Genomic DNA, 18,778 nt, shown 5'->3' on the forward strand with positions numbered 1-18,778 from the left:
TTACAGTGCCCCCCATCCCCCCCCCCCCCCTTCAGAAATCCTATCTGGAGCTGTTATAAATGACAGCAGGACACCCGCAGTTATCATAAAAATCCATCGGGACAGCCGACTCTGAGATAACGTGTGCATCTAACTTATCTAAATCCAACTGGCTATTTCAGATTCTGTATTTTTCTTCATGTTTTTCCTTTCCCTGTATATTTTGTATTCGATTGATCATGCTGCTAATGTTTTCCCTAATTTATCATTTAAACCTGTCAGGTTGTGCTATAGCTAACGTACAGATATACGTTGTAATCTGTCCATCCTTGTGATTGTATTTCGTCTCATTTACATGAGATCATATCGCAGTTTCTTTGACAAATGACTTGGTGCACGTCTCTTTCTCTTTCCGCCATCGCTAACCTCAGAGTGTTTCCATGCTAACTGCCATCTTGGGGCCTGTCAGTCCCTCCCAATCCATGCGCAAGCTTTTCAGCCATATGTCCACCACCAGCTGTGCCTCCCTGGGTGATGAGCACAAACGCAATCCTGACATAAGGCTGTCACACCTGTATGTGTACACAGAGGTGTGTCTCAAAGTTGCCATGATGCAATTTGACATAGTAACCGTGATGCCTGTTTTCCATTGATAACCCCCCCCCCCCCCCACCCCTTCCCCTGAGCCTGCTGAATCGAGGCATAACCTTGAGTAGTATAACTGCATAATGGTCAATTACACGTCCAGATTGAATTTTCTGTAGGTACGAATAGCGAATAAATAGCCATCAAATCTGTCTATTCAGTAGCCTGTGGTGCTATGTTTCTGTGTAATTATCTGTTAGATTCAATTGCCTGTACATCCATAGCTTTGAGGATTGCCCACTATTACAATATGTTCAATTTCATCGCACTGTATCAAGCAGCCAGTTTTTAATAACAATTTTAAAACTTTAATAGTTTAATGCTTTGCATCTGCACTTTTCTCCAATCTTGCTATTGCAACGTAGGCAAAATTATGTAAAAAAAAAAAATTCTGCCCTATGTCCTGCTATAAAACACCTGGAATACTTGCATTAGGGTGCATGGATGCACATATATTGTGTGTTTCTGTTCATGTGTGTATACGTATACATATACACACACGTTTATTATTTTTATAAGCCTATTTGCACTGAGCCTTGGCCAGATAGAGAGCCAAAGGAAAAGAAAGAGAGTGTGTGTTCTAATGATCTAATGAATATCACATGATTGAAATGTTGTTGAAAGGAAAGATGTTTCCTTTGTTGTCTGTGGAATCCAAGCTGTAAATCCCCCCTCAATCCCCTTATGTGATGCAAGCTTCAGTTTTGACTTTTGCCCATTGAAGTGATTCAGGGGATGGTTGGAGGGGGGTTCTTTCTTTAATGAATCTGTGCACATTAAGGGTGACCGGCCCTTTATCCCTTACTCCTGACAGGCCTGTGTGATTGCCCAAAGGCACAGCTTTTCATCATCCTTGTGACCACACACCGACATGGCAGGTTGAATGATGGGGGTAGAAACTGTGACTGTAAGCAGAGCCATAATGGATGCCGCCCAATGAGCAGAGCTGTAATGGATGCCACCAATTAGGTGAAGTCTGTGATCAGGCTGGCTCTGATAGGAAATGGCTCATGCGATCGGTAGATTCAGATGTTTTCCATGCCTCAGCGGGTGGACCATCTAACACGCCTCTCATGGTTGAAGCCTGAAGACTCATGGGTAATTCATCAGAATGAATGCAGTGTAGGATTTAGCTATCATGGTGGAAAGACGCTAAGCAGCGGACAGTTTTCCATAACATCCACAGAAAATGTTCACCATGATTGCATAGCGCGCTCGACTGCCTGCTGCGGGCTTTCTTCTTTTCGTTTTTTCTTTTGCTTCCTTTTGTTCGTTTAGCTTGTTTTTTTAATATTGGAGAAACTGTGGTTGCTCTCAATCTTCTGTTGGCAGCGTGCGCCGTGACTTGTGCTCCGTCTCCAGAGAGGAGGAAAGTCGCGACGGCGGCTCCCCTGAAGCGCACACAAACATGTCATTTAATAAATAACCAGTCACAGAAAACTAATGTATGGCATCTTAAAAAAAACCCATTGATTGAAAATGAATCATTTACAATGCTGGCAACAGATTTATCTCAGTTTGAGTTTTTTGTTTGTTTGTTTTTTGAAGGATGGTGCTTCATTGACCAGTACATCATGTGAGGCATGCAAGATGTAAACCAGGAAAGGCACTGTAGAGGCTTTAATGGTCTCAGAAGGAGCTCACTGAAATTGAGCCTGAGTAATTAATCATTCTCTAAAAAGATGCATTGGCATGGTCTTGCTGAGGTTTTACAGCTGCTCGATAAGACATAACATTTCAGTTGTTGTTTGCTTTAAAAAGACGACATAAAAATTTCAGGATTGCTTCAGATTTTGTCCGTCTGGGTAGTTCGTTTTTCTGGCATGGTACGATCGGCTATTTCAAGAACACATCCTTTTCAGTGCCGCCAAAATGTTTTGCATTTTCAACTGATCCTGAATCCAGTTACAAAACGTTGCGCTCAGTTGTTCGGATTTGGGTTAAGAGTGGGGCACACTGTTCTCAGATCAGTTTGGCACAAGCTATCCAGAGCTCTGACTTTACGTTCAGGCTAATGATTTTGTTAGTTACATGAAAACCTTCCCATCTACAAGAGAAGCATGACTTCTGTTGGTGAGAATGCCATGTGCGGTGGCAGTTAAAGAGGTCATGTCGTAATGTTTCTTTTAGACACCCTAGATGAGAGGTTCTGAAAAATAAACAGATTATATTAATGAGAAACATAGCCAAAGACACATTCCATATTAGTGCATTGCGTTTGTGGTGTTTGTCAGTTCCGTTTCCAGATTATCATGAAACTGGCAGACCTAGGGGGAAGTTCAGAAATAGTTTAATTAATTCAGGGAACACTACCTGAATGTTCATTTTGAATAAATGAGCCAGCAAACAGCACCTTGCACGTCTGCACCTAGATCCGGTTGCCAATTTACAACCAAGCTTGCCAGAAAAGAAGTAAATAATGCAGCGATGAAGAAGAATTGAAAAAACTGTGTCGGCAAGATAATGCACCTGTAACAATGCAAACTAAACAAGTTTCCAGCAATGTAAATATCAGCCTTTTCAAAGTGAGCGAGAGAACAGAAACTCAGGAGACTTTGCCTTCTTGGAAACAGCTGTTTTACTGGAGAGACTGCGTATGAAATCCATGGAAAATCCATCTACCAAGAGCACTAGCAACATATGAGCAGTAAACGCCCCTGTTTATTACCTTTTTTCCATTCTTATTTCACTTTATCTGTTTTTTAAAATGATTGCATCTATGGTTCATGTATCAAATAAACCGCTCCCTCCTTCCAAAATGAGACAGGAAATAGATTGCAAAGAGGAAGAGTTGGTGCATTGCAGTATGCTGCCTCTGTATACAATATATCCTTGATTCACTTTTACAACAAACAAAAAAAAACATTATCCATAGTAGCATTACAACAAGTTAGGGTATGTGTGGCAACAACATGTTCATATTCTGAACCAACGCCACCCTTTTGGGATCCACATCCCTGTTTTCTTTAGCCTTGGGGCATTCAGGGAAACATACTGAGTGGTGCAGTTGCCTTCTCTAAATGTATTTGTGACTGACTGTAATGTGCTTTGATAATGAAAAGCTGCATCAGTATATGGATGTTTGTGTGTGTGTGTTTGTGTTTGTGTGTGTGTGTGCGTGTGTGTGTGTGCGTGTCTTCTCATTGATTTCTATTTTGACGTGTGGCCCGCGGGTGCCATCAATCTTTGTGGTAAGGCAGCAAACTTGGCCTGCTTATATTCCATAGCTTATGAGAACTGAGAATAAGAACATTTCCCATCTCTTCAAATCCAAATGGCATCAACAGGAAGCACTTTGGAAATGGGAAAAAAACACTTATTTAAGGTGCCATCTTAAACAAAACATTGTTCTCATACTGTGATATACCATGTGAGAGTATGCTGCTATGCAGGTCTGTTGGGCTACGCTGTTGATTAGCAGTGTGGCAACGCAGGGGATTTTACTTTTTCCCCCAGAAGGTTGCCAGTTCAAATAACCTGTTATGTAACTGCAATTTTCTTTTTAGGAAATCATTTTTCCATATTTTATTGTTATTTCTCCCCCCTTTACTTGGAATGCCCACTTGTGTTCTTAAGTCTACCTCATCACTGCAAAGTTCTCCACTAGTTTTCGAATGCAGCGTTCCTCCAAAGTGCAGCTGCCTGCCTGCTGTTGCTTCATTGGAGTAACTGCCAGCTGAGCTGCTCAGTGTTTCACATGCAGCTGGCACAGGCAGACTGCAAGCACCCAATCAACTAGCTCCCATGCCACCCAGCTGATTAGCTCTCTTGTTCTCCAGGCAACAATGTGGCCAATTATACACCGCCCTAGAGGTTTTCCCATCACAGACAGCACCGAGAGAGTCCCGACTGTGGACTGGATTTGATGCTTCACTGTGGGGTGCTTCACTGAAATGAGAGCCAGTGTACAGTATTAAAAGAATGAGCCATCTGACAACCTTGTTATTTTTCCACTTAGAGAGAGAGATTGCGCGATAAAAATTTAAGGAAATGTACCTCATACACCTCACGGCCCATCCAGAGAGAACTTGTTGGTATTTTGACTGGTTAAACCCAAAGACCTGTCTGAGGTGAGAAAATTTAATTGTAAAACACAACAGTTATCATCTTGTGACATAACCCATTTAATCACAATGGAAAGACTGCATTTACAGAAAACCCAATGACATCCAACTGTGATGTAAATTGTCACAGATATTTAGTCTTTGTGTAAGTATCCTTTGCATTTCAGAGTTTTCACACACTGTGTTACGATCAGCATGGTCCTTCCTTCTATTTTGGAAAGACCCTGTGTGTTATCAGCAGCAAGAGTTGCAGTACGGAAATGTACTTGCAAAACTAAATGTTACAGGTTTGAATGCCGAGTACCCTTGAGAAAGGTATTTCATCCTGAACAGTCTCTGTGAATATCCAGATGTATAAACCGATACTGTAGTATATGAAATATGGTCTTGGCAGGTAGCCGTGGATGAAGGTTTCCGCGAAGCAAATTAATAATCAATAATAAAAAACAGCAAGTGTTTGCTTTGCTGGGAGCGAAGAACAAAATGGATTAATGACCAAATAACAGATTGCACTGGTGTGTGAACATGATCCGATCGTGGTCTGACACCTTCCACAGCAGTCCATTTGGTTCTCTGTCTGCATTTCAGGTAATTGTGGCATTGGTTTGTTCTTATTGTCTTTTATTTAAGAGGGTCATTTGGGACCCCATCTGTTGAGTGACAGTTAAATGACAGATTTAAATGGGGGGTTTTTTCTTCATCAGGTAGGATATGTGCTGAATATTCTTCAGGCTCTTTTTTTCCCTTGTGAGGTGGAACATTTTGTGCAGAATATTTCACAGAATGGTTCTGCAGAATATGCTTTGTGGGGAATAAAGAAATGAGCAGAAATTTTATCATGTCATTTCAGCTTGGGGTGAATTGCGCAGGAACACAATTACATCCATTTCCTGAAGAAGGCAGTGATAGATCACATGCAAATCCACAGAGAAACACGGTGCCCACAGCCTACTTCACAACTGTGGGCAAAAAAAGCACTGTGATAGCATATGTAACTTTAATAACACAGAGTCACTCTGGTTTAACTGCAGAAGAGGCTTTAAATGGCTGACTTTTTAACCATGCAGTGTGCATCAGCGTTGTTATGGCCATGGTGTTTTACTGCGCAATGTTTTTTATTGAATGTTTGATGGCTTGTCATGAGAGCACATTGCATGCTAAGGGCTTGAGCTAAGCACCCTGACATCTCATTCTGGCCCTGCTGAAGAAAACTGCTGAGTTGTCGGCTCCAGCGCATTCCTAATGGTAGCATGAACCTCACAAAGGGATGGCTTGTGCTGTGTTTCTGCTGTCACTCACCCATCTGAACCAATTGGAAGCCACAGTCTCTTCAAAGCAAAGAGATGTGACTTGTTTTAGGAAGTGAGTTGTCTGGTGACTGGTGAATTTTGGGGTTCACCATTTCAATGCCCGAGTATCCTAAACACAAGGTGCACTGGAACCCCAAAAAATTATCTTGAGGTGGTGATATGATCCTCAGGAAATTAAGACTCCATTAGCAAGGAACCTAGGTAATTAGCATGGTGAGCTAGCCATGTTTTCTGACCTTGTTTGATCTGGGCAGTAAGGAAGACCATTGTTCAGTACAGTAGGAACACAATGCTTGCAGACCCTAAGGTTGGAAAGAGAGATGCTACGCTCAAAGCGTGATGTGATGAGTGTATTTCTCAGAAAAAAAACACAGCAATGCCTCCCCACCTGCCCCTTGGCTCTGAGCGTGACTGGATGCTTGATGATTGGCCATTGCGTCAGCAGGAACCAATCACATGTGGGCGGGCTGTGAGATGTAACAGTAAATATGCACACTCCATCTCTGAGAAATTTTCAAATGCAAATCTTCCCCCTTGTTATTGCCTGTGTTTCACATGGGGGGTGGGAGGGGGGATAGAGGAAAGAAAGAAGGAAAAATTATAAACAGAATATTATATATCAGTAGGTTAAAGATTTATTCTGGTTTAGTTCTGCCTTTCAGTATTTTCCTGAACATGAAGAGATTTAAATTGGATATAAAGGTAGAACTTGACTCTCTCACGTTGTGCCAGAGCACCAGTGTTTGAGTATAAAACAGATGATTTATTGAGAGTGAATTTCATCATTCAGTCTGCCCAGAGACCAGCAGATGGAACCAGTTTATGTGGTTCTTTTCTTTTTTTTTTCATCCTGGAACTGAATCATACACTTTATTAAATGTTCACATAATTCATATTCCAATCATGCTTTGCCCTCACCTATACTAGAATAGGTAAATGTCATCCATTTCCCACCACTGGAAGTTTAATTGATTTCCTTGCCTGTGATGATGATTGATTGCTCAGAATTTGACAAATACCCACAGGTCTTAAGTGGCACACAACTTAGCATTATGGGGATTACTGGGGCACAATCTTTAAATAGCCTTGACAGGGCATTTCTTTTTCTCAATTCAAGATGCACAGTATGAAACAAAATGAAAAAGAAAATACATTTTTTTATTTTTTACATCTGTACTCATGTCGTGAGCTGAATGCTGATATACTGTAGAAAGTGGGACATGTCTTAAAAGAACGCAGTATAATATGTCCTTGCTGTGTCATACGTCAACAAGTCACTTCTTTCAAATAAAATATAACTTTAATTTGCAAAACAGAATAATATCACAGCCTGAATCAGCAGTCTTACCACAAAAGTATTAATTGATTGAAGTTTTTAGGTCACATATAATAACCAGGTCATGTATAATGTCTGGGTTGTGTAAAGACCTCATATATCAATGTTTTAGTATTAGTCTTGTTTTTGTTTGTTTTTTGTTGTTTTTTTTTTCATACATTAAATGTTCATATTCAGATCTGTACACTGTAGCATGGAACAGGTAATTCTTCAATACAAGATACTGAACCAAATACCAACACCAATAAAATACACTATGTAAGGGCTCAAGTATACCCCAAACAAATTGGTATTTGGTGGATTCACAAAGGCTGTCGAACAGCTATTGAATATGGCTCTAATGTACACATACTCACTGCGACTTGAGGTCTGTTCAGTTAAGGCTGCTCCACGCCAGATGGGGGAACAACCAAGCAACCGGTGGAAGGAGATGACGGAACTGGAAATAAATACCTGCAGTGTAATCCAAAAAAGAGAAGATGCTGCAGCCATGCAAGTGGTCATATCCTTGAACAGCTTCAGCAAGTCTAGTATTGAACTGATTAATCTTGGAAATGAGCAGAGACCAGCCGGACATGATATAAACAGGAAGTTTACCAGAAACAGACGGCCCAAAACACAGCCAATGACCTGACATTATTGACCAATTGCCGGCAATGGTGTATTGAGGGGCGGTGAATGCAGCTATACAAAAAATTTTACTAATTTGGCTGGCCAGCCTGTGCATACTGCAGCAATCAAGGTAAATGCAATACTTCATTTTCATCATAAACCCACCATTTTGCCTAAGCAAGTTTGCTTGAAGTATACCAAACCCTTAAAGCGAACCAACTTTCCGGGCCTCTGTCCAAAGCAGTACTGTTGTCAATGCGTAGATTTACAATTTTGTTTATCATGGATGTTTGATTTTCATTATACTGTAGTTGATTAATAACTGTTCATGATAGACCCCCACATGTAGTTTTCTGCACAATGTTGGACTTTATAAACATTAAGATATATCACATTGCACACATAGTCCGATGCACACAGTCAAGTTAGGTTCTTAATTAGTGTGATATAAAATAAATAAATGTTGTATAAGGTTACTAAGGTCTTCATACATCCAGTAATTTGGAATGAGCAGCAGAAAACAAACACTTCATCAATATTGCCTGAAGCTCGGTCATTAATTTGGAAACCAGCAGCCTTCCATGGCTTACATAATTTACATATTCTTGCCTTGAGGAAAAAAAAAAGAAAAATTACAGATTTTGACTGAGGGGAAGTCCCCTGTATAATTCCATCATAAAAAAATTGACAAAGGTGTTCAAAGACTTTAGGTCTGTTTTTTATATAAATGAAGGTAGCAGTATCACATTTCTGTTTGTGAGGCAAATGTGTTTACACTAATAAAACTCATTCCTTAAATCCCTCAGCAAAGATTCAGATCCCTGTGCATTGCCACACCACCCTATGCCCACTTTTCAAATTAGCTTTTGTAAACAGCCGTAGCAACGTCAATCGTTACCCCTGAACTACTTTGTTTACAGCCAATAAACCCTGAGGTAGGTCCACATTCTGCTAAAATCTGGGAGTTTGTTGGATCGCTGCGGTTTGAAGTGGAGGGGTTGCTGAGCCAGCACATTGATGAGAATGCTGGGAGTCTGACTGGCTCTTTAATTCCAGATAGAGATATCAGATATCCATTCAAGTTTGGAGAAGGCTTGGGCATCTGATTGGCTCTTTGATTGGGTTTCCAGATGAAGGAGGTAAAACCAAAGATAATTCCCCTAAAGGGGAAGATTTGCCGCTCAGAATGACCTAGAGGGGATACTCAAAAGGAGTTTGGGAAGTGGATTTTACTAAATCACAAATAGTTTTGTGATTTTGTGAAATTGCATTCCTGGCCTGTTTTCATAAGTAGTGCTTCCATACATTTGTTAAAATAACATGAGATGTGCTATAGTTTCTAGCATCAGTGCATCAGGCACATACATGTTGATTTTCGGTAGATTGTAAGCCTGTGGGTAGATAAGTGCTTCATCTTTGCAGCGTTTCTGTAGCATGAGCAAATATCCAGAAACAGCCGGCCGACATAAGGATTCAGTCTTTAACTTGTTTATTCCTTGGAAAAGTACGGATGGGCTATTACTCTAGTCCTTCCCAGTCCACACCGTATTTAAATGGTACAGCAGTTCAATCTCACATCTCGGAGTAGATGTTGCTGGTAGATCACTTCTTAAATGCACACAAATATTACAAAACAAATTGAAAATGATATTTGGTTGTGCATTTGGTCAACAGAAATTTGTTTGTGCATTTGGTCAACTGAAATTCACAAATCAAACGCAAGATGCCTCTTGACATCAACAGACACACTACTATTTTACAGGTATGTCTTTGAAATCTCTCTGACATCCCCATGACTTGGGGCAGGATTTCAAAAGCAGCTTGTTAAAACATTTTAAAAAATGTATTATTATGTATTAGTATTAATATAGCATAGCATCTTGTTAGTATTTATTCCCTGTCTGGGTCCCTGGGGAAGCTAAAAAGCGAAATCACTCCAGCCTTCTTGAAGCAGCCCATGGCTGCACAATGCCGTGGATTTTGATCTTTGTCTGTTTTGAGTGGTGGCATTAGTCATTGTTCAATTTAGTGTGAGGAGTTATTTTTATGTTTCTTGTCCGTTTTTGGCAGTAAAGTAATTGTAAATAACTTCACACAGAGCGCATTATTGTCATTATTAACCCACCAAAGATTTTGACGTCAGTTAGATGACTAGTCAACTGCGGATGTGGAGGTCTATATGACATTGGTTAGTGAGGCAGAAATTACATCTTTTGACGTAATTCAATGAGTACAAAACACTGATCTATTATAGGTAGAAATGTGGTCGTATCGCAACTCAGTGTGTCGATCAGCCACGATGTAAATTGACAAATTGGGGGATTCCTTTGCAATGGACAGATTGTGCACTTAAAAAGTATGCTTAATAGTTTATAATCGGTGTCAGACAGACAAAGAAGGGACATCACATGCATTTTGTTCAGATACATTTTTATTTTATTTTTGTTTTTATTGCCAACCACTAGTTCCATATGTTACATTTAATGGAGTCACAAACAGCATTAAGTTTACCTGACATGGCCAATCAGTGCTGTTTAGCCACATTGCACAATGGAAGTTGAGTTGAAAAAAATGGTATATCTAAAATTAGAAACAAGTGGTCGGGTAAATAATAGGATTTGTGAATATTTGTATTTGTATTGAGGCTGGAAAAATAAACCTCAAATTCTTTAGAGTCAAATATCGAAGGGCTTTAACCATTTTGCCCCATCTCACTCAGTCATTTTAGAGGTTGTTTGCATTTGGTGGTAGGGGGTGGTAGAGATGTGGGGTGGCATATGTTCTCTTTAGTGTCTTTGGTAAAGCTTCCTAAGGTTCTGTGAGAATTCTGGGGAACTATCTTCTGATAAAGGGAAGGAATTGAGGTTTAGGCTTTGCCTCAATGCTGTTGACGTGCGTGATTAAGAGTGTTCACACTACAGTGCTCCCTCTGAAAAATGTTCAGCTGGAAACATCTGCATGCTATCAATCTATTTGTATATTAATGCCTCCCTACCAAAGGTTACAGGTAATGAACAATATTGCTGCACATACAACGAAACAAACAACAACAACAAAAAAACATAAAGAACAATGTAGGCTGTTTTACCTCAGGTGACTCCTGCCCTATGAATGCCTGATGTGTTTCCTGGGGTCTGGTGTGAGATTATCCATCCTGTTCCACAGTCAGCACATTACCTGCCTTTTGCCTCACTCCACTGAGAGTGCACCCGCTCTGGCATTCCGGACTTGAGCCCACGCATGCAAACTGCATCCTGGCCTATAGACCTTAAACACACATACCGCTCAGCAAACATACCTTTCAACCCGCACGACTTGCTGCATAAAATGTTTTTTCACTTCTGAAAAATAGATTAACAATGGTAAACAAAAGTAAACAGTGGCTTGAAACAGTGTCTGGATTTGTTCACACTGCTGTACACTAATAGTACTAGCAGTTGGTTTGTTAAACTAATATTAGTTTGCCAGCTAGATAGCAAGCTGCTATCTACAGTACCTAGCTATTTTAATTGTAGCTAGTTAGCATGCTAGCAGCAGTCCATTCATGTTTTGGTGTATTTATCTGAGTTTCATTGCTTTAAAATACAGACCGCTTTCTAATGGGGTTAACAAGTCAGGATCCAGTCTTCCACTGTCCCATGATAAATCCTTTAACACCGTACATTATTTGCCACTCAAATAAGGAGATAAATTCATACAGACTTCAAGTCAAACTTCTGTAAATTATTCAGACTGGTAATGTATAGGGACTACTTCCTGAACCTGTACAAATAATAAGGAAACTGGACATTCTGGGCCGAAACCGGACATCCGGCAGACCTACCTGTAACTGAGTTTAGGGGGTAAATTTCAGGACTGCCCTGCCGCCGCAGTGAATGGTGTGGGTGGGAGAAAGCGAAGATTCATGAGCTCCGTAACATGCTTCATTTCATTTGAAACCACTCACTGAGCCAATCAAAGGACTTTGCTTTCCATAGCAAAAAGCTTTCCTTTGCTTTCCATAGCAAAAAGCTTTCCTTTGCTTTTCATAGCAAAAAGCTTTCCTTTGCTTTCCATTGCAAAAATCCATTTCTCACTATTCCATCAGTGCTCAAGCTTCACTTTTCTTTGAGATATTAGTCTAGTCTGGAAAAAGATTTGAGTCATGTTATAATAATTATTATTATTATTATTGTTGGTTGTTGTAGTTGTAGCAGCAGCAGTAGCTGTAGGACTTTCTTTGTGTGGGTGGGGTATAGGTGGATCAATGTTGCATTCTGAAATACTTACTGGGCTGCTGTTAACAGCCGAGTGACTGGAAGCTTTGACCTGTGCAGTTTAGACGGCAGCTTGTATTTAATCATGAGGTCATCTCGTTCAAGGATGCTGCCAGATCAATAATGCCTCTCGATTCCCGCCGGTCCATCTTGTCTAAATTCCCATCCTTTTACTTGGAGGGTAATCCTAGTCCTTCCCTTACAGCAACTGCTCTACTTCCAGGCTTAGACTGCTAACATAAATAGATTGGAGAAGGCATGAATATTTCATCCCTGCAATAGAATGTAGGATTTCTTTTTTCTAACTCCTCACTTCATCAGCGTGTCATCTGTGTGGTTATCTTTAAAGTAGCACCTCCACATCGTGGCTGACGTTTCACCAAGCAACATATGCAAAAATCAGCTGGATATGGGCAGAGCACTTCCTGTCCCTGTGCAAAGTGTCTGAAGGCTCCATTTGCACTTGTTTGTGTTTGTCGCCCACAAATGCATGAATATTAAAAGCTGAGGACATGTCAACCAAGAGGGATCAAATAGCCGAGCAGGTGACTGAGCTTCTGCGTTTCATCATTTATTTTAAACTGACACCACATGTCATTTTCTCATTAAGTTGTACACACTGTGTGAGCGAGATGCATCATCCTCAGGCCTGCAGTGATGGGACATGATTGGCTTTGCCTAACCCTGGTGGGGCAATCGGCTTTCCACTGAATAGCTAGCTGTGTCTCCTAGCATGACGGCTCCTGTTCGAGCAGTGATGCAAGAGCAAACTACAGATTTCAAAATGGGAGAAAGATGGATCCTCCCCCCCCCCCATATCCCCGCAGAAAAAGTTCCACTCTCATACCTGCTGGGTTAAAACTAAACCCTTAATGGCCACATTTCCTAAATTCCAAGCTATTTCTATTATAGTTATAGCACTTGAGATGCCTCATTGTTTCCCAGGTATCCTATTGACCCAGATGTTAATGCCTGTGTATTATTTTAAACCGTCTCCTAATGAGGTACGGTCATCCTTCTTGCTTCCTTTTTTAATCGAATACACTTTTACAAATCCGGGAATAGATATCCTTCAGTGACCTCATCGCCTCTCGCCGGAAAGGCATTCACCCGTTTGTGAATGGATCACAGAGCCTGTTTTGTTCCATGTGCCATTAATCTCTGTCCATAATGTTCCCCAGGGAACAATACACTGGTGCACTCTGGGTCCATCCCTTCTTTCCATCGGTATTATTGTAGACCTGGCTGAAGCAGCCATTGGGTGATATGTGTGATTGCATCCGATACTAATGTATTATTTAAGCACATTCCTGTATGTAACTCCCCAACTCTCACGCAGCTCCCGTAGCAAAGACTCCCTGGTAGATGTTCTCCACCATGGGAATTAGACTGTTTATAGTGGACTGGCTGACTGAGGCTCACCAACGAAAATGGCTTTGGCTTTGGCACGAGGAACTGTGCTTGTGACCAGGAGGTTGCCGTCTTTAGTCCCATTTGGAACACTATGCACTGAAGCTAGAGTGTTTATGAGGAGATGAAGGTGAAACTGACCTGCCAGGCTGAACTGTGGTCTTAAAATTCCACACTAAAATGGTCTTCCAAGAATTGTCACCTTGACAGGCATGACTGATGTAATCTATTTGCATAATTGATATTGTTGTAATATTATGTTTGACAACATTATTGATGTAATAATACTAACAATAATTATTTAATATATTATTATTATTATTATTGTTATTATTATTAATAATAATAATCATCATTATTATTATTAGTTATTTATTTATTTTATTGTTAGTGGTAGTAGTATTGTAAGATAATACATTATTAATAATAGTAATTTATTTAATTTAACAATTACTATTGTTGTAGTAGCAACAGCAAGTTTTATCAGTGTCATTTAATGTTAGTAGTAGAAGAAACCTTTTACAGCAAGCTATTCTTTGAGTCTATCTGTTCTTTCTGAGACTTAGGCAGAAAAGCCTGTCCCCTTGCCATAAGGCTATCTAAGGATTCCGTTTCTCCATTAAACACCATTCCTCCAGAAGGAAGAGGTGTGAGACCGCAACGGAATTCTAGGCAACACCGTTTTACGGGACGCATTGTCACATTGAACTGATCCCCATTGGTGTCACGAGAATACCCATTTTCACACATTATCAACAACAACTCTCGGTCCTCACATTTGTTTCAAACTGCTTTGTTGTTTACCCCCTAAAAATGCACAATAATTCACTTGTAGGTTCACTTACGAAGAAGAGCTGACTGCCGGGTTAAGAACATCAGTCAATGACCCTTTAATCAATAGGGCCCAGACCCTGACAAGTAGTCCACACTTGTTAATAGCAGTAGCACTGCTCGGCCTGGGGAATGTAAGCAATAATTACCTTTCTCCTTAACTGCCCCTTGCTTGCATAGCACTAGCCACTGAAAAAAATGACCATTATGCTGAAGCAATGTTGATTTGCCAGAAAACCAGCTGCAGTCAGCACACTCATGTTAATCTGAGTTCCACACGTATAAATGACATGACAGCCAGGTGGAGCTATCACCGGCCTGATTGTCAATCACATAAAATGGCAGTCTTGGCAGCCTGTTTTTAATTATCATTTTGTTTTTTAATGAAAAAATTAATGCATGTGCCATACAGTATGTGGAGCAAATTCCAGATAAAAACTTTAATGAATTTGATTTATGGGCTCTTTTTTATATTTAAACCATCTCATCTTTGAACCTCACTCATTGTTCCCCCATTTGCGTTTAAATTATTGATTATTATATTTATTTTTTTATTTTATTATTATTTTATTTATTTCTTTATTTTTATTTATTTTTTATTTTTTTGCTGACAGCTATATCTGAAATGTGTCCTTAATGGTGTGTGAAATGGCTTTTTGTTTCCAATGGTTTTGTTTTGAGGCAGGCTGATGTGAGATGTGTGTTTAACTTTTAAATCAATTAAGCCAGCAATGGTTTGCGATTGCGGGGGATGCAGGATGGTGAAACAGGGCCTGTTCCGGAACTTTCTTAGGCGTCATTAAGCAGCCCACAGCTGTTATCTGTTAATGAAAACAGATGAATGCATTTTTACACAAGTGGATTTGTTTTGCTTTTTGTTTTTCAAGAGGAATTTACAGGAGAAAACCTTGGTTAGCTGCTTTAAAAAAAAAAGTAATAATACAATACCCTACATTATGCTGCATTACCAGATCACTGAAACTGACTTCCAGTTAAATCTGTGTCCTGTAACGGGAAGGTTCCATAAACAGGGCAATGTCTTGTAAATACATTGAAATCATTCAACTGTATTAGCCTTTTTTGTGTACCTGTGATGTCAGGTGCTTGTTATCCAAACCTGAATGGTGCGGCGGCGACCTCATTTGGTGGCCCAGCTAATCCCTGGTACTCCTCTGTTAGTGACTGAGCTAAACCATCGGTGGTGAGAATGACACACACTGAGGCGGTGACTGGTTTAACAAGCTAATGCTGTGGGGGCCATTGACAGAAAGCTGCCTTTTGAAATGATGATCTGTGAATGTGCAGAGTAGCACATGTACCATTGGACTCTGCCTTAATCAAACCCCAAGCTTCAGTAAATATAAAAATTAATCATCTTAGAGGAAAATTCTTCCTCATTAAACTTGCAAAGTCTTTGTAAAGTACTGTTCAAAGAAACAAAAATGAAAGAATAGATTTAATTGCTGCCTTATCAAAAATACCTAAAATATGTTTTTTCATTCCCTTAAAGGTGCAGTATGTAATTTAGTTGTAAGAAAACTTTTTTTCATATTTGGGAAATTTCCTTCACATCCTGACCAATATCAAACTATATTTTTACTCTGAATTTGACATTAAGACATACAAATAATGATAACAAAGACACTGTTTTTACGTCAAATAAGATGAAGCCCAATACATCATCTTGTAGCCACAATGCCAAATTCAGAGTAAAAATATAGTTTTGAAGCTTTTAAACATAAGGTGACAAGGTAGTACCGGAGTTTTGGTTGTTGGTTGTAGGTCTAGCTAAGGTTATCTCTACTCTTATCTGCGCCTGCCCCTAGCATGGCCTGCCCTGTTTGCACTGGCAGCACTGTGAATGTGCAACAGGAGGCAGGGCAGACAGCTGTCCTGATTGGTTGTTAAGATTCATAGATGATTTCAGAACCTGGGGCAGTCTGAGAGGCCAGATTTGTATTGTTGTTGATATTCTAATTTATTGATATCTGTCGGGATGTGAAGAAAATCTTACCAAAGATGACCAAAATTATTCTTACAACAAACATATATACTGCACCTTTAAGGGGGCGTGGTAGTTTTGGTATCAGCATCAGTTAAATCTAGATGGTTTTTTCTCATTTTTAATATATGGCTTTGGATCTGGGAGCACATCCGTGACAGCTAAAGCTGAGCGCTCTCCGCTGTGCACCTGTAAATCTGTGCTGCCTAAAACAAGGATGGATTACCACAATTCTGGGCTCCCAAGTGGCTCATTCAGTCAGTTAAAGCACTCTCTGTAAGCCCAGGCTAGATCCGATAGTCACAGGTTCAAGCGTCAGCGGTCGTTAGCTTAGCTGTTCAGTCGTTGGATGGTTTCAAAAAGGAACTCAAGACATACCTTTTTAGCATTGCTTTTTACTTGAATTCTTACTGGTTCAGCATTTAATATTTTATTTTCTTTATTTGAGTTTCATTTTATTTAAATTATTTTATTGATTTGATTGCCTCTGTTTTACATTTTGTATTTATTTACTTCAGCTGTGCTGCATCTTATACAGATGGTGCTGGGGCTCAAGAAAAACAACTGACAATTTCAAGATGGGGGGGAAGTACACACAGCTTAAACATCTTTAGACATACTGTATATTAGACACACAAATAAAAATAATATATGAGTAATAAAAAATTCCTTGTCCTGCTGAGACTTTGCTGCATGGTGCCAGTTTACAATCTCTGTATTTCATTCGTTCATTTATTTATTTATTTATTGATAGATTGATTGATACTGCTACTAATTAATTGGCCCTTCCGGCTAGTACTGATTATGCACTGTACCTGGCTGTCTGTGACACTGTGTACTCAGGGAGGTGGTCAGCATTGTCCCTGCTTGCATCTCACCAGTCCATTTGTTTCACATCAGCTGCAGGAAATAAAACTCAGGGGGGTTTCAACGCAGCAAGCGTGTGCGAGTTTGTGAGTAAGAACCACCTCCCTGTCTCCTCATGCAGCCTTCCCGGGGTGATGCATCTGTCCATCAACGTGACAGACAGACGCACGTGTCTAAACCTTTGGCTGCGTTACACTTCCTGCATCTCCGCGATTCTGCCCTCTGTATTTCCTAATTGTTTCTTGTCCTCTTTGCCAGAGTAAATCTATTGTCAAGATTAAATAGACATTTTACCCAGATTTTAGTCAGAGGTGCCCTAACAAAATAAATGAGTTAAATCTAGAAGATGGCTCTTAGTAGAGTGCATACCTCTGCCAACACTATGCAATTGTCAAGATATGCCAGTTCCAGATATAGGATATTCACCAAAAGTTGATCATTTCTTTCATTCCCTCCACATCAGGAGATTCACACATTATCCTAACTGTATCCCAAATCAAGCATGAGATATGCCTGTTTAAATTTCAGCTACTCTTAAACATTTAAATCAGTTATTGCAACACCACTTGGCCAATCAGAACTAATTTGTTCAGTGGCTGGAAATGGTTTTTCCAGCACTCCCCCACTGATAGGCACACAAAGCTTCATTGTGTTAGATGAATCTGTTTGGACGTTATATGCCTTTTTGCAAGAAGTCATGCCCATTGCCACACCCCAACAGTTCTCATGGTGTTTGTACCATAGTATGCTTGATATTGGTGAGGTCCCCAACACATAAGATTTAAATAAGCACTTCACAATCTATCATCTGTTGGATGTTCAGGTCACTGTGACTGTGAGTCATAAATGTAAATATTAATCAAGCACACAGGAGTCTTTGTTTCCATAGTAACATCCAACATGCCTTTTCCTAAGCTTTTTCTGAAACATTTTATGAAAATGAGTTAAAAACTTCCAAAACTGTTTTCTATTTTTACATATTCATGCACTGCCAAAAATGTTTTGCACTGCCAAAAATTATTATTAGCTTTTATTAACCATTTTATTAACTATTTGTATGCACACATTTAAATGGAAGAGAGTGCAGGCAGGGTGGAGCGGGTGGAGAAGTGTCAGGAGTGATCTGCGACAGAAGGGTACCAGCAAGAGTGAAAGGGAAGGTTTGAGTGAGACCAGCTATGTTGTATGGTTTGGAGACAGTGGCACTGACGAAAAGACAGGAGACAGAGCTGGAGGTGGAAGAGTTGAAGATGCTAAGATTTTCATTGGGAGTGACGAGGTTGGACAGGATTAGGAATGAGTATATTAGAGGGACAGCTCAGGTTCGACGGTTTGGAGACAAAGTGAGAGAGGCGAGATTGAGATGCTTTGGACATGTGTGGAGGAGAGATGCTGGGTATATTGGGAGAAGGATGCTGGAGATGGAGCTGCCAGGCAGGAGGAAAAGAGGAAGGCCAAAGAGAAGG

The 18,778-nt window shown here is 40.1% G+C and overlaps 1 protein-coding gene and 1 long non-coding RNA gene across 3 annotated transcripts in view; one reads left to right on the forward strand and one right to left on the reverse strand.

Moving 5' to 3' along the window:
- The window catches only part of lingo1a (leucine rich repeat and Ig domain containing 1a), a 169,365-nt gene that overhangs the window by 109,931 nt on the left and 40,656 nt on the right, over positions 1–18,778 (forward strand). The gene's annotated exons all lie outside the window — the stretch shown is intronic.
- LOC135242335 (uncharacterized) lies at positions 1,364–11,399 on the reverse strand. The gene is made up of 5 exons (XR_010326309.1): positions 11,035–11,399; positions 7,691–7,787; positions 6,387–6,542; positions 4,621–4,689; positions 1,364–2,015 (listed from the first exon to the last, which is right to left on the reverse strand). It is a non-coding gene; the product is annotated as an uncharacterized LOC135242335 (long non-coding RNA).

The sequence above is a fragment of the Anguilla rostrata genome, chromosome 16 (genome assembly GCF_018555375.3).
Source record: "Anguilla rostrata isolate EN2019 chromosome 16, ASM1855537v3, whole genome shotgun sequence".
In the NCBI taxonomy this organism is placed as follows: domain Eukaryota; kingdom Metazoa; phylum Chordata; class Actinopteri; order Anguilliformes; family Anguillidae; genus Anguilla; species Anguilla rostrata.